The sequence below is a fragment of the Canis lupus genome, chromosome 33 (assembly GCF_003254725.2).
Source record: "Canis lupus dingo isolate Sandy chromosome 33, ASM325472v2, whole genome shotgun sequence".
Taxonomy (NCBI): domain Eukaryota; kingdom Metazoa; phylum Chordata; class Mammalia; order Carnivora; family Canidae; genus Canis; species Canis lupus.
In genome coordinates this window covers 8331441-8346338 of record NC_064275.1, presented here as the reverse complement: position 1 = coordinate 8346338, position 14898 = coordinate 8331441, and the positions used below count along the sequence as shown (strand labels likewise).

Below are 14898 nucleotides of genomic sequence, written 5' to 3'. Positions count from 1 at the left end.
GAGGATGTGCTCACATCCAACTGTCACTCTATGTCAACAGTTCCAGAGGCCTCAGAGGGGAATAGCTGACTTTCTTCCATGTCACAGTGAATGAGACACCACAGGGAAACATCCCGCATTCCCACTCGTGCCTGTGCCCTTTTATCTGCACCCACTGCAGCGATTCCATCCTCTCCTCCACCACAGTGACAGCAGAGTCTCTTCTCTCTTCTCCAATCACTCTGACCCACACTCTGGATCCCACCCCTTCTGCTTTCTGAAAGAACCATGTGTCCTCCATTATTCCTTCTCACCCCTATATCTTCATCCACTCCCCTCCCCTTAACATGCACATGCACTCTGATGTCACCTATTTAATTTAAAAAAAAAACTCAAAATGCAAGAGAGAGAGAGAGAGAGAGATACACACAAAGGAATATTATTCAGCCATAAAAAAGAAGAAAATCCTAAAGAAGGAGGAGGAGCCAGGGGTTGGGGGGGCGGGGAGGAGGAGAAAATCCTGCCATTTACTACCACATGGGTGAATCCCGAAGGGCACTATGCCAAGTGAAATAAGTCACAGAGAGAAAAACAAATGCTGTATGATCTCATATACGTGTGGAATAAAAAATAAAAAATAAAAAAATAAAAAAAAAAAAACACCAAACTCCTAGAAAAAGAGACAGGGTTGGGTTTTGTCAAGGGTAAGGGGTAGAGGTAGGGGAAATGGGTGAAAGAGGTCAAAAAGACACAAACTTCCAGATCCAAGATAAATAAGCTGCGGGGAGATAATGTACAGTACGGTGCCTACGGTTAACGATACTGTATTATGTACTGGAAAGTGGCCGAGAGACTAGATCCTCCAAGTCCCCTTCACAAGAAAAACAAAACAAAACAGCAAGGTGAGGGATGTTGAGCCTACGGCAGTGATCGTCGGCAATACACACACTATCAGATCACTACACTGCGCATCGCAAGCCAATATGAGGCCATGTGTCGGTCGTATCACAATAAAACTGGAAGGAAAAGAAAACAAAACTCCTAGACCCTGCATCCCCTTTTCAGCCTGTCACTTCACAGCCAAGATTCATAGGATTTCAGTCCACACTGGTTTTCCTTCTCTCCTGGGCCAGGTGAGCTGGCCCTGCAGCTGGCCCCTTCAGTCCTCCTGCCCCCCCAGCAGGAGACACATTTGAAATCATGGCCTTATGGGGCCACTGGGCAGCACCCGACCCTGTGGGCCAGATGAAACTCCTTAAAGCATCATCCTCCTGGATGTTCCTGGACGTCGTTCTGTCCTCCTTTTCCTGGTCCTCAGACTGAGCCCCCCCTCCAGCTAACAGCCCCCACGTCACCTCTTCATGTCTAATCCCACATTGTAGGACAGCGCTAACATCGAATAAACCTCTGGAAATACTTGATAGCGGGGTTCAAATAATGCAGTGGTTTTCCGCCCTGGCTCCCCCTTAAATTCAGCGGGAACCTTTACAGAGGTATCGATACCTGCCCCCCAACAACTCGTGATTCTGATTGAACGGGCCTTGGATGAGCCCCAGTTAACCGTATCTTCTAAGAGCTTCTCAGGTGCTCACCACTAACCCTGTCACCCCCAGGGGGGACTCTAAGGACAGGAAATTTGCAAAATGCATAACTATCATTTTAGAACTTAACCCTTTAGTTAGAGTTCAGGTGGAGCTTTAGAATTCTGAGGCAGTGAGTCTTAAGGGTCTCGTTGCAAGTTTACACTGAAGGTTGCTCACAAGTCGGCTCATCCATCGTCGCGCAGTCCCAGATTTCTCCTACCCTTGCTCAACCTGAAGCCCAAGAAACCCACGAAGTCACACATTTTGTCAGACGCACAAGTGGCCTGATGGCTGCAAACCTGGGAGGTTTTTCTCTCTCTCTCCCTTTTGAGTCTGCCAGGATTCTTGGGAGTGCCTTTGCCCCACCTTCCCCCGGGGTTTCCAAGTACCAACAGGCCCAGACCTTTCCAGAAGCTCTGGCCCTTCCTCTCCCTCCTGCCTTAAGGGTGCAGAGTCTGCTGTGTGCCTGTTAACTGTTTACCAGGGAAGCGTCTCTCACAGGGTTGGCGTGACCAGAGAGGCATATTCACACAGAGGCAGTTTTATTTGTTTCGTGTACTTTATTATTTGACTATAGTTGTGGTTTCTGGGGGTTCAGGGTGAAGAGGTGGGGAAGGAGTTGGTCAAAAGAGGACTGGAAGTGTAGAAACAAAACAACCAGAAAGAGCTGTGAGACCCAACCACACTGAGAAACAATTCCATCCACCTGGTCCCCCCAACCCCCCACCGGTTTCCTTCCAGATTTTGCTACAGCCATCCACCCACCCACTTCTTTATGTCAGACAGGGAGAGAGGTAATGATTCAAAACTGCGTCTTGAATTGGGACCAACCTGCTGTGTCCAGGTGGCTTGGACAGTCATCTTAGGAGCAAGAGGACGGTGTCATAAAGGTCTGAAAAGTGACTGTAAAAGATTCTGGGAATGGCATGTTGCCAGGAAATTCAGGAGGTCTGGATGTTGCCCCCCACCCCCGATCCTTCTCAGCCAAAATACAAACAAACAAAAAAAAGCCTCCAAAATTCAATTCATGGAAGTTCAGTCCTGAACGCAAAACTCGAGGTCAGATTGTGTAGGGGGCTTCATACCGGGAAGGGCTTAAGGACCTACCATTTCTGCCACTGTTGATAAAGGTCAGACCCTACCTATTGACCATATTGGGCAGACGAGCCAAAGGAAGGGTAAAGGGGGGGCAGGGAGGCAGCACAACCCCATTTGCCAAGGGCAGCAAAGCACACCAGGGTGTGATGACGGCGCCACAGAAGGCACTGGTCCAGCATTTGCCAGAGGCAAGGGTTGCTGCGCTTGGATTCCAGCCCTAGTTTGTCCCCGTTCTCCCCCGTGAGAAAAGGGTAAAGTTGTCCACAGACTCAGGCTGCCTGGGGGGGGGGGCACCTGGGGGGGTCCAGCTACAGCCACGGAGGCCCTAAGATGCCTTTTGGGCCAGAGTCAGGGACAGCAGCCACATAGATTGTTTTCCTACCTCCAGAGATCAATCGATCTATTCCATCTACATCTTACTTGTTCATTCCGATTCAAACTTTTAAGATAAAAATACACTTAAATACTAAAATATGAAGTTCACTGGCAAATTTTGAGGCTCTGTTAAGTATGCAGCTCAGGGATAGGTTTTCTGAAGGGCGATATTTACTACGAGGGGGAACTAAATTTGAGAGAAAGCTAAAGAGTGGAGTCATCTAGATAGGAAATATAAATTGGGAAAAAAATAGAAAAATCAGAACATTCTGGGACCCTCTGGAGGTCTTCCTTTCTCCCCAGTGATGACCATGGAGCCTCCTTCTTTGTATAGAACCAGACCTTCCCAGCACTGTCTGGGTACTCCCTGGCTTGACTCATTTTCACCCAAGGGTAGGGAGGGCAAAAGGAGAGTGAGGTATTTGTGGAGGTTCAGCCACACTTTTAAATGTGCCCAGCTCACATTCGGACCAGTGTGGGGTGTGGGTTTTATAGCCGGCTGCCTCTCCTCGGTGATTAATGGAGCTCCCCTGAGACCTCCTGCTCCCGGCTCCTCCTCCATCTGGGCTAAGAACCAATGGTTCTCAGGCTCCAGCTGAGAAGCTGGTACAAAGAAAGTTCCTATGTAGTCAAAGATGACAGGGTGATGAAGACCTGACACCCTGCTAACCGTGGACCCCCTGAGTTGTTTTCCGGGACCCAGACAGCCGTATGATGCCAACACCCTTACCAGATCCCTATGCTCTTGCTGGGCAAACAGGAAATTCAAATCTTACCCTCCCTGGGCTTGCTGTGGACCATGACCCACCCTCCGCAGCCTTCAAAGCTTTCTAAGTTACAACCTGACCCTGATTCTTCCCTGACTGACTTATGTCTGGGGTCCCTCTCTCCCACATAGCAGCTTTTTTGAACAGAATTCAAGACCCTCCGAGATCCAGCTCTTGCCTCTTTCCCCCATCTCATTTCCCACCACTCCCGGTCTCAAACTCTGCCTTTTGTTGGTATCTTTCTCTCTTTCCAATGTTTGACACCCCCACCTCCACCCCCCGCCCGGTGAACCCGTACTATCCAAAGGTGTGGTCAGTCCTGGAGTTTTCCTAAGCTAGAGCAAGGAGGGGCCAATTTTCCAATATGTGCATTGAAGCCATGAGGAAATGGCAGGTTCTCACTTACTATGTTGCCAGATGCAAGCAACTCACTCTAGGCCCCTCCAGATCGCACTTTTTTGTGGGAAATTAGCCATGCAACACCTATTTTGAAGCCATTGTGATTGGCCCTCTTCGGCCTAAAAGGAACATTATGGAGGAAGACTTCAGGCAGTGCTTTTCCTGAATGACCCCCACCCCAGGAGGGGAGGAAAGGCTGCCCTCCTCCCCCGGTTCCAGGGAGCAAAGGCGCACTCTCAGTGGAAGACAACTGCAGAGCATAGCGCATGGATCTGTGAAAGTCCTACACTAATAGTACCCCCTTTTTCTCAGGCTTTCCTCACCTCTTCTCCATCTCGCTGACACCATGTCTGCCAAGTTTAGTATTTCATGGTCACTGGGCCTGGATATAAGATTTAACAGAAAATAATCAAATTTGTTTGAATTTCCATTTCTTTAAATCTTTCTATTAAAATCACATATTTTTTTTCTTGATCCACTGGAGAAAATAGAGGTCTTTCTCTGGCAGACATTGCTGATGCATTTTCTATTAGGTAATATGTAAGCTTTATATTACAGATCCCATCACCAGTCACTTGGAAATTCCTCATCTTTGTCAAGTGCATCATATTTTATTCTAGAGTATGTATTATTACATTTGGCCTTTCCATCAGTCCCCACTACTCCAGATGTTTCTAAATTACAACCCAATCCTGTTACCTCTGTGATTTAGTTACTTTCCCTTTCAACCACACAAAGTCCAGGCTCCTTTGCATAGCACACATGGCTCTCCAAAATCTGCCCTTTGCTTCTCATTTCTTACCCTCCAGATTTCATACTGTTGCGGTTGACTGAAGATATAATACTTTCTTATACATTGATGCCTTCATATATTTTTCCCTCTCTGGGATTGCCCTTTTGATCTTTGTCTACTTGGTGACACTATTTGTCCCTTGAGAACCAGATCTAGTGTCTTCTGTTCCATGGAACTGTCCCTGGCCACCCAATGGCAGAATTGATTACTCTCTCCTCTGAGTCACAACTTCAATCCCCATACTTATTTCTACTATGGCACTTGTTGCACTGATTTGCAATAACTTCAGTAGGTCACCGGCTCCTCTAGTAAGCTGTGAATGCCACAGGAACAAGATACTCATCGTATTAATTTCTATATGCTCATTGCTTGCACAACAGCATTGCCGTCGATCTGTAAATTATTTTTTAGACTATTTTTTTTAAGATTTTATTTATTTATTCATGAGAGACAGAGAGAGAGGCAGAGACACAGGCAGAGGGAGAAGCAGGCTCCATGAAGGAGGCCGACATGGGACTCAATCCTGGGTCTCCAGGATCAGGCCCTGGGCCGAAGGCAGGCACTAAACCGCTGAGCCACCCAGGCTGCCCTGTAAATTATTTTTAAATAAATGAGTAAGAATGAATTGCACAGGGCCAGTAAGAAGAAAGAAGACTATTGGTCTGTTATTATAATTCCCATTTAACAGAAGAAGAAACTGGGCTAGAGGCTAGACCTACAAAACTGAAGGGACTTAAACCAAAAGCTTAGAATCTAATAGCTATACTAAAAACAGAGGCAACACAATACTAGGGAAGCTCAGAGAGATTAGTTTCCAATTGGGAGGATATGGGAACTGCCATTCTATAGATCCTTAAAGAGGAATAAGAATTAAACAGTAATGATGAGGGCCATATTCAAACTTTTCTGAGGGGCACCCGGCTGGCTGAGTCGGTAAGTGTCCGCCTTCAGCGGACACTCAGGTCATGATCCCAGCATCCTGGGATGGAGCCCAGCGTCCAGCTCCCCACTCAGCAAGGAGTCTGCCTCTCTCTATGCTGCCCTCACCCTGCTGCTTATACTCTCCGTCTCTTTCTCTCTCTCTCTCTCTCAAGTGAATAAACAAATAAAATCTTGAGAACAATGGACCTTGAAAAAATTTTAAATAAAACTTTTCTGAAATGCAGGAGTAACAAATACAAATCAATGAAAATAAAGAGGAAAGCCTACTTCATAAGAAACAACATGAGCAAAGGCACAGAGCTGGGAGTCTTGAGGGAAGGTCATTGAGTTCACATGACTACAGTTAGTGGCAGTGTCGTGGGAAACGAGTCTGGAAGGTCAGGTCAAGTTCCATCAGGCAGATCCTTGACATTTTGACTCTGCAAAAGGGAGGCTTTGAGATCAGAAAATCATTTTCCTTTATAAAAAGCTCTTGATAAAAAATATATATATATTAGAACAACCAGAAATTGGAACTCCTCAGGCAGGATTGCCCATGTTTTACCACAATTTATGTTATTCAGCATGATCATCTACCTCACCTAGCTTCAAATGACATTCCACTCCTTCCAAAATCAACTCTACTCTAAGGAGCAAAAATTAACTCCCTTGAAGGCATTAAAAAAAAAAAAATCAAAAGGCTCCAAAATAATGAAATTCCAAAAGTTTAACAAATGGCAATAATGTAGAAATACGCTTTCATTTTGAAGGAGATGGGCTGCATGTGGATATACAAATCCAGGTGTGTTTGTCAAAAAAGAAAATCAAAAAAAAAAAAAGCAAGAAAATCACATTACTCTAGAGTCAGTAATGTTTAAAGCATGTACAGATCTGTGTGGGTAGGGAAGGTATATAGATGTCAGAGATGTGAAAACAAAGAGTAGAAAAATAACACATTGAGTGCCAGAGTTTTCATATCTCTCCATTGGCAACCACAGCCTCTTACTCTTCAGATAAAAGGGTGTCCCATTCAGTCACCAGCCAAAGCCAGAGTAATGATTTAACTTGCAGCATAATCATGAAGCACAACAGGGCCTGCCTCTTCCTTCACTACCTCCCCAGGCCAATTCTATTAAACTAAAAATAAAAAAATAAAAAAAAGAATTTCAATTATAATAAATACTATGGGGAAGAAGTAAACAACTTTCTAAAGTACCATATTTATTACTCTTACTATCCATATATGAGCTTCTCCCATGACAGAAAAAAGAAAAATATTTACTAATCTTTCAAGAATGGGGTGAAATTTAAATAATTGATGTGACTAAAAGCTACAGCTCCATAAGGGTCAACCCATGTTCAATGTTCTTTTGTTACAATTAATGAAATCAGCTGCAGAAAACTACAGCTCATACTTTAAATAGCACTTTATTACCAAATCTGTCTCATAACCACAACAGGGAACCAGCAAAATGGTCTTTGTTTTTTTAAACAATTTTGTTGCAGTGGTTGCTCAGCAAGGTTTTAGAATAGCCTTCAGGGAATCTCACTGGCAAGACCATCAACTCATGTGGATGATAGAGTCATAATTATTCAAATCGGGTTTTGTTTTAGTATCTCAAATGTTCTCTCTTTTTTGTGTGTGTGTGTAATAAATAATGTATTTCCTTCTCCTTTTTTTTGATACTCAGCAGTTTCTCCAGTTTCTTACCAAGATGATTTCCCTTTTCTGACCATCCTAACATAGACCTACATAGAACGATCCCAGAGACTTCGTAAAATGACTGTCCTTGTTTAAACAATGCCCAGACTCAGGACTTCTGAAATGCAAATTACAGGGCTGGCTGGTCAAGAAAAGAGGAGTTGGAGTGGGTGAGGAAGGCCTTGGCCACTACTTTCATCCCAATGAAAGTTCAGGAGCCAAAGTGTCTCGATTAGAGTCAAGACCAATGCTCAGGACCAATTTCTCAGATCAATAATAGCCCCCCATGCGACAGTGTGAAGGAAACAAAGCAAATGAGACAATACATACTAAAACTTAATTTGCAGAAAACACACAAATTTATGTCTGCATATTTTAAAGGACGTTGCCCTTTAGAGAGCGTTTGCCAGACACGCAAGCATGGTCACAGGAGCTCGGCCTTTTTAGGACAATGTCAAATAAGATATTTGCCCACACATGTTTTTGCCAAAGTACAGACAAGCAGGACAGGAATCCATCTACCAAGAGAAATGCCTCAGGTTGTTTGCTCTTGACAGGCTCAACTTTACCTACTCTTCCAAATGAGATTTGTTTTCCTTCTCAGTGTCACCCGGTAGATCTACCCTCCTGTCTGCCCTACTCTGGGAGAGTGCAGTCAGTCACCAAGAGTAACTCTAAGGCCCTTCTGAAAGGGTTTTCTCTCCAAGGAAAGTATACAATATATTGGGTCTGTTGTCCACCGGCTGCTTTACATATGTATTACTCAACCCGTGCAAGTTATGGGTGATAATATTTTAAGGGGAGAACACGAAGGCTTGGTAGACCAGATGGCATGCTCCAAGTCAGACATCCAGAAAGGTCTCACCCTGCTGTGAATGGCTCCAATGCCACTGCCATTTAGCAGACAAGAGAGACTGTAAGACTATGTCTTACCCAAGTGATCCCTTAGCAAAATCCTTGAGTAATATTGTCTGGGCTTGGCAATAGCAGGTATTGGGGTACTGTACTCTAGAGGGACGAGGGGCAGGTCAGAGGTCTTCACCCACCCCATTTACATTTGAAATTCAGGGATGCTTGTGGGGAAAAGTAGCCCTGGATTATCCTGGGCTGGCAACACATAACCAGAGAAGCTCTTGAAAGAGTGGGACAAACGTGATTTCCAGGGATCGAACGCAATACCTCGAAGTTACCTTCCTTCTTGTATTGGGCACACTGTTCGAATTTTCCAAACCTCGAGGTAATTATGCCTTATTATTTAAAAAACAGTGCAATTTCTACTAATTGTCTCAGCCCCAGAAATGATGCAAAATTGCTCTTGTCAGTTTCAGGAAATCTTTTCTTCAAAAACAAACCACGGTGATCCACCACTCCTGGGACAGCTAACCCTCAGGTTTCTAAAATGTGCTGAGGCATTTCTGCAGTCTGCCACCGGGCCTGGGTGTGTAGCTCTCACCCTCAAAAGTCCCAAGATCAAAATAGTACCTGGAAAATGGATGCCTTAAAGGTCTCTCTGAAAATTCCATGTGTCTCAGCCATCTGGTGTAAGTTATTTATTATTCAATGAAAGTTCAGTGAAAGCCCTCAGCTACCACCATTCTCCACCCTACCACTAGACACCCCTAATTCCAGAGCTCATCCAGCAGAAAAGGCTACGGACATGGAAACCAAGCCTACCTTCTGGAGACCCGAACCAAACCTGGAGAACTGAACCAACCTTCGGAATTCAACTCACAGCAGAAAGCAGGTTAAGAGACAGCATTCCACATATCTGTCCACCCCTTCAGCCCCTGTGCATCTTTTATCTCTGCTCAGCCTCCATCCTATTTGTACAACCACACATCAAATATGTCCAAACTTTAGGTTGGCTGGGGTGAAAGTCTATAAAGCCAGGACATAAGTCATAGCAGGAGGGTGCAATGATGCAAGCTCAATGTTCTCCCCAGTGCGTCTGTGGTACTCCACAAACTCAGTTCAGTGGAATCTTCACCCCAGCAGAATTTAATAGTACATCTTCCAGCACACTCCTCATGCTTTTCTTCAGCCTGACTCCTTCTTGGGTGCCACCTATGCTTTCTGCTCGTGAGTGATTCCCACAAGATCAAACGGACATCCAGACATCAAAAATAGATAAGGTTTGGGACAGATGGTCCCAGTGTTTTGAACCCATTTTTATGGAACTGTTTTGGTCCATCAACAACCTCGGAATGCCAAGGACGTCTTCCAGAATGATCCCATTGTCCTGTCCTGCTCCAACAATCCAAGGAAAAAGAGTTTTCCTTCTTTGTGTATCAGAATCACCCCAAGAGATGGTTATGCATTCATCTTCCCAGGGTCCATCCCAAACCTACTGAACCAGAGTATCCAGGAGTAGAAATCAGGGCTGTCTGTTTTAACAAGCTTCCTTATTGATCCTAGTGAAAATGAAAATTTGAGAGAAATATCACTGCAACCTAAATTAGTAATATGAAAATTTGAAATCAGGGTGCCAAACACTTTCTTTACAACTTAGATCTTTCCTAGAATATATAACTGTCCTAAGAGAGGACAGTTTCCTTTCCAGAGAGCTCCAAGATTATACTTGGAGGCATTCAACGGGGAGTCCTACCCAGCCCCAAATCCTGGTCATAAGGAGATGAAGACACAAACTATTACCTCCCATCTCCCACCTTCCCTCATTCCTGACCAAGAGCTGACTGATCACAAATATGATTACTTTGTTAGTAAGAATCCTTTCCTACACTAGTGTTTGCTTTTTTATGATGAAAAGATGTGATGAGTTGGACAGAATATTTTTAGAGGATTTGTTGTCTTTGTTTTCCCATAGAAGGACTGTATCTCCACTTTAATGGTAAATACGTTGCACCCAAACACCTTTCACCTCAAGGACTAAGATCCTTGAGGTGAAAGTCCATAAAGTTAATAGGGCACTGAATACAACTAATAAATAGCTGACTAACAGCATGACCTGAGCACATAATGAGAGCTTTGACTTTACTCTGAGCCTCAATGGAGAGGAAGCTCAAAGTCAGTTAGCCACGAATGGGAAACTCATGTTCACTTTCGACATCTCCTATTTTCCCCTTTTTCACTTCCATAGTTGCAAGTTGAGTTTCTATACGCAAACAGCCCTGGGTAAGCCCAGCTGAAATAATGCCAACTAACCAGGTCACACAGATATAGAAGCATAGCGACTAATAGAAGGTTAGAACTTCAAGTGACCACACAAAATAGGATCATTAGCTTCTCATGAAAATGGGAGAGTAGTTGATAGAAATTTTCCAAAATATCAAGAAAAGATAAATGTAAAACAGGTCTGTATAAACCATTAAAATGCTCAGGTTTATATACAATATAAACCTTTCCATTGATGCATTCAGCAAATGTTTGTTGAGCACCTACTGTATGGCAGGCACTGTGCTAGGCACTGAGGATTCAAAGATGAGTAAGAAACAGATTGGGCCTCAAAGAGCTGTGTTTCTAGTGAGTGGAGACAAATATGTGAATGCAGGTGTGCATAAGGAACTATGGGTGTTAGGCAGATGGTTGGACAGGTTACTACCAGGACAAAAGAGGGAATAGTCAACAGGTCTTTGGGAAGGCAGGAGATAGCCTGTATAGTCTTCAATCATTAGTAGGCATTCACTGAACAGATAAAGCCACAAAAGGCTTTCAAGGCAGCATGAACAGAAGCTTTTAAAAAGCCATAAAATGCATGGCACATTTATAAAATATCAAATAATCTGGAACATCTGGAACACCACAGAGTGCAAGAAACAAGACCCTTAAAAATGATGACCCTGAAGAAGTAAGCAGGGGCCTCATGAAGAGCTCTGAGTAGCATGCCTGGGTACTGAGGCTCCAGAGGTTACTACCAAAGAGCTCTCAGTCTTCAAGTCTGAGTTCACCCTGGGTGAAATGTAGAGATGAAGTGTAAGCAAGGAAGTATCAGAGGCAAGGAATCAGGGCGGAGGCCATGGCAATGACCTAGACAAGATCATGAAACTGAATTAAAGCAGGGGTAATAGAGGTGCGTACAGATGTTAAGAGCTACTAAGAGAGTAAAAACAATAGGCCATAAACAAAAACCCAGGTGACCTAGTGTCTCTCTTCTTATTCCTAAAGTAGTCAAGTACAGTTTATTTACTGAAATGATTCCGTGTGGAGCATAAATTTGGTGTGAGGCAACTATCTGCATTAATTTCATTTCTCTGATAAAATGTACAAGAGTACTATTGAGTGGTAAGACAGCTGAAATACACACAAGGCAGGATGGAAAGAAAAGAAGAGCTCAGGGTAATATAAAATAAGCAATTCTCAGGAGTTGCCAGAGGTCAAAGGTTGAGGGTAAAATTTGGTCACAAAGGGTTACTAAAAGGGAATTTGGGGGGGTGCCCACAGGGAACAGATAAAATTACTCTATATCTGGACTCTTATGGTAGCTACATGACTTTTTGTTTAAGTAAAAACTCATAGACCTATACACCAAAAAGAATGAATTTCTCAGAATAGGACTCTGAGAAAGGAAACCTACTTACTCTTGGATATTCATTCATTCATTCAACAAATACACATATTCAACAAATAGTACATACTCCATGCCAGAAACTGGGAAATGGGCCCCATGGAGCCTGCAGTACATTTGAAAAGATATTCACTAAAGATATATCTCTGTAAATTCAATTACAATTGTGATAGAAAAAACTAAAGAGCAACAAAATATGAAAGCATGCAACAAGCTTCCCTGAAGTGGTGATGTCAAAGCTGAACCATGGGGGGGACTGGGTGGCTCAGTCGGTTGAGCACCTGACTTGATTTCGGCTCAGGTCACAATCTCAGGGTCATGAGATGGAGCCCGGTGTTGGGCTCCACTCTCATCATGGATTCTGCTTGAAAGTCTCTCTCTCCCTCTGCCTCTCTCTCTCTCTCTCTCTCTCTCTGTGTGTCTCTCATGAATAAATAAATAAAATATTTTTTTAAAAAACCTATTAAAAAAAAAAAAGATTCTCACTCTCCCTCTGCCCCTCCTCCCACCAAAAAAGCTAAACCCTAAGGATAAGTCAGGTTGACTAAAAGTGAAGAGGATGGTCAAGGGAGAGTGCCACATCTGGGAAGATCCTGAGGTGTGAGCTCTCGCATATTCTGCACTCTTGCATACACATACACACACTCACAAATACCCTCACAAACTTCCCTTCTCATGTACACAGTAATAAATTTTCTGTTTCTTTCTAAGACCCTTTCTGCCGTGTACATTTCCATAATGGAAATTCTTAAGGACTTCCTATAGACCTCCTAGAACTGCCACTTAGCAGATATGACACCCCAATAACATTATTTTACCTATATGTTCCCCAATTTGGGGGCCCCTACTCAGCAGGGAGTCTTCTTGAGATTCTCTCCCTTTCTTTCTGTCCTTCCCCCACCGAAATAAATAAATAAATCTTAAAAAAAAAAAAAAAAAAGACTAGCACTTTAAGAAAAAACCAACAATACCAAGTATTAAGGAAGGTGGACAGTAGCTGGGTCTCCTCCACATTGCCAATGAAATTGAAAAATCACACAACCGCTTTGGAAAACAGTTTGACAGTTTCTTTTAAAGTTAAACAGACACTCATCATCTGCACCAGCTACTCCATGCCTCGGCATTTACCGAAACGAAACAAAAATCATAGCTCCACACAAAGACTGTCCTTGCAACTTTATTCCTAATAGCCAAAAACTGGAATAATCCAAATGTCCACCAAGAGGTGAATGGCTAAAAAATAAATAAATAAATAAATAAATAAATAAATAAATAAATAAATAAATAAATATAGGTGAATGGCTAACAAATTGTGTTATTGATACTACCCAGCAATAAAAATATCCTACTATTAAATGCAACCACATAGACGAATCAAAACGTCATGCTGAGTGAAAGAGACTGAACACCAGAGTACATTCTGTATGGTTCCATTTCTATGCTGTGCCAGAGAGGCAAAACTAATCTATAATCTAATCTATAGAAATCAGATCAATGGTTACCTGGAGCAGTGAATGGAGAGAGGGATCAAGTGCAAGGGGTGTGTACAAGGGAACTGCCTGGTTGATGAAAATGTGCTGTCTCTTGACTGTGGTGATGGTTGTGTGGGTGTATGCAGTTGATGAACTATACATTTAAAAATACCTCTTACTGTATGCAAACTATACCTCACAAAGTCAATTTTTAAAAGGATAGTTGCCTAACTCTTTAAATTAGAAGCTGTAGCTTCATCATCATCCTGCAAGGAGTCATTCAGCAGTATACTCTATAAGGAACAAGTTCTTTATGAACCATACGCAGGCACCCCAAATAAATGTCTAACCATGTGTTTGTGTAATATGTGCAGGGCTGCAGACACAGCTGCCCATTAAACGGTCTCCTGCCCATCGTCTCGGATTCTGAGCCGCAGAAGAAACTGTAATTTCAGTTCCCATCTACCTACATATCCTCATTAACTATTTGTTGACCAATTCCCGAAGCAAGTGAGTCTCTGTGTTTATTTTTTAAGCAAGTTCTATCATCAGAAATCTTGGCTGCCTGCCGAGCTTAGGGGTACATACCCTACAAAACCTGCCCAGTCTCAGATCAGAGGTAATGATTAGTCCGACCGTATAACAAACCAACACTAATACCGGCCACATAAGCTGCTCTAATTACCTCCCGCTCCTCAAGGACCCTCCTAAAGACTTAAAAAAAAAAAAAAAAAAGGAAAGCTAGACCTTATTCTCCTTCAAGTTTTCCTATCTATAGTCAGAAATTGATGGACCAAAGCAAAGCATCATAAACTAAGGGCACCACTAGCCTGCGCAATGACCACACATGTTGAGTGCCTCCATCTGTTGGAAAACCTCCCTTATGGATTTGGAGCCCTAATAAGGTAGCAGGATGCTCACTTCAGCGGCACATGTACTAAAACTGGAGTGATACAGAGGACATTAGCATGACCTCTGCACAAGGATGACACACAAAATCCTAAAAAAAAAAAAAAAAATAGAAAAAGAGAAGAGACTTGTGGTTACCAGAGGAAGGGAGTGGGGGTGGGGAAATTGGGTGCAGGTGGTCAAAAGGTACAAACTTGCACTTACAAGATAAGTAAGCACTGACGATGCATTGTACCTGATGACTGTAGTTAACATTGCTGTGTGGTACATCTGAAAGTTACTAAGAGAGCAGATCTTAAGAGTTCTCATCATGAGGAAAAACAAAAAATGTTAACTATATGAGGTGACAGATGGTAACTCAATTTCCTGTGGCAGTCA

General features: G+C 43.2%; 2 long non-coding RNA genes and 1 other non-coding gene across 6 annotated transcripts in view; 2 read left to right on the top strand and 1 right to left on the bottom strand.

The window, feature by feature from the left end:
• LOC112640019 (uncharacterized) overlaps window positions 1–2562 on the bottom strand; it is a 53000-nt gene extending 50438 nt beyond the window's left edge. For all 4 annotated transcript variants that reach the window (XR_004811624.2, XR_003123813.3, XR_004811625.2 and 1 more), the window contains exon 1: window positions 2394–2562. This is a non-coding gene — a long non-coding RNA (uncharacterized LOC112640019). The remainder of the gene's footprint in view (window positions 1–2393) is intronic.
• On the top strand, window positions 2498–9984 carry LOC112640025 (uncharacterized). Its single transcript, XR_003123817.3, has 3 exons — window positions 2498–2692; window positions 8686–8854; window positions 8940–9984. It is a non-coding gene; the product is annotated as an uncharacterized LOC112640025 (long non-coding RNA).
• Window positions 9985–14524: 4540 nt separating this feature from the next.
• On the top strand, window positions 14525–14631 carry LOC112641728 (U6 spliceosomal RNA). Its single transcript, XR_003124799.1, has one exon. It is a non-coding gene; the product is annotated as a U6 spliceosomal RNA (small nuclear RNA).
• The last annotated feature ends 267 nt before the right edge of the window (window positions 14632–14898 follow it).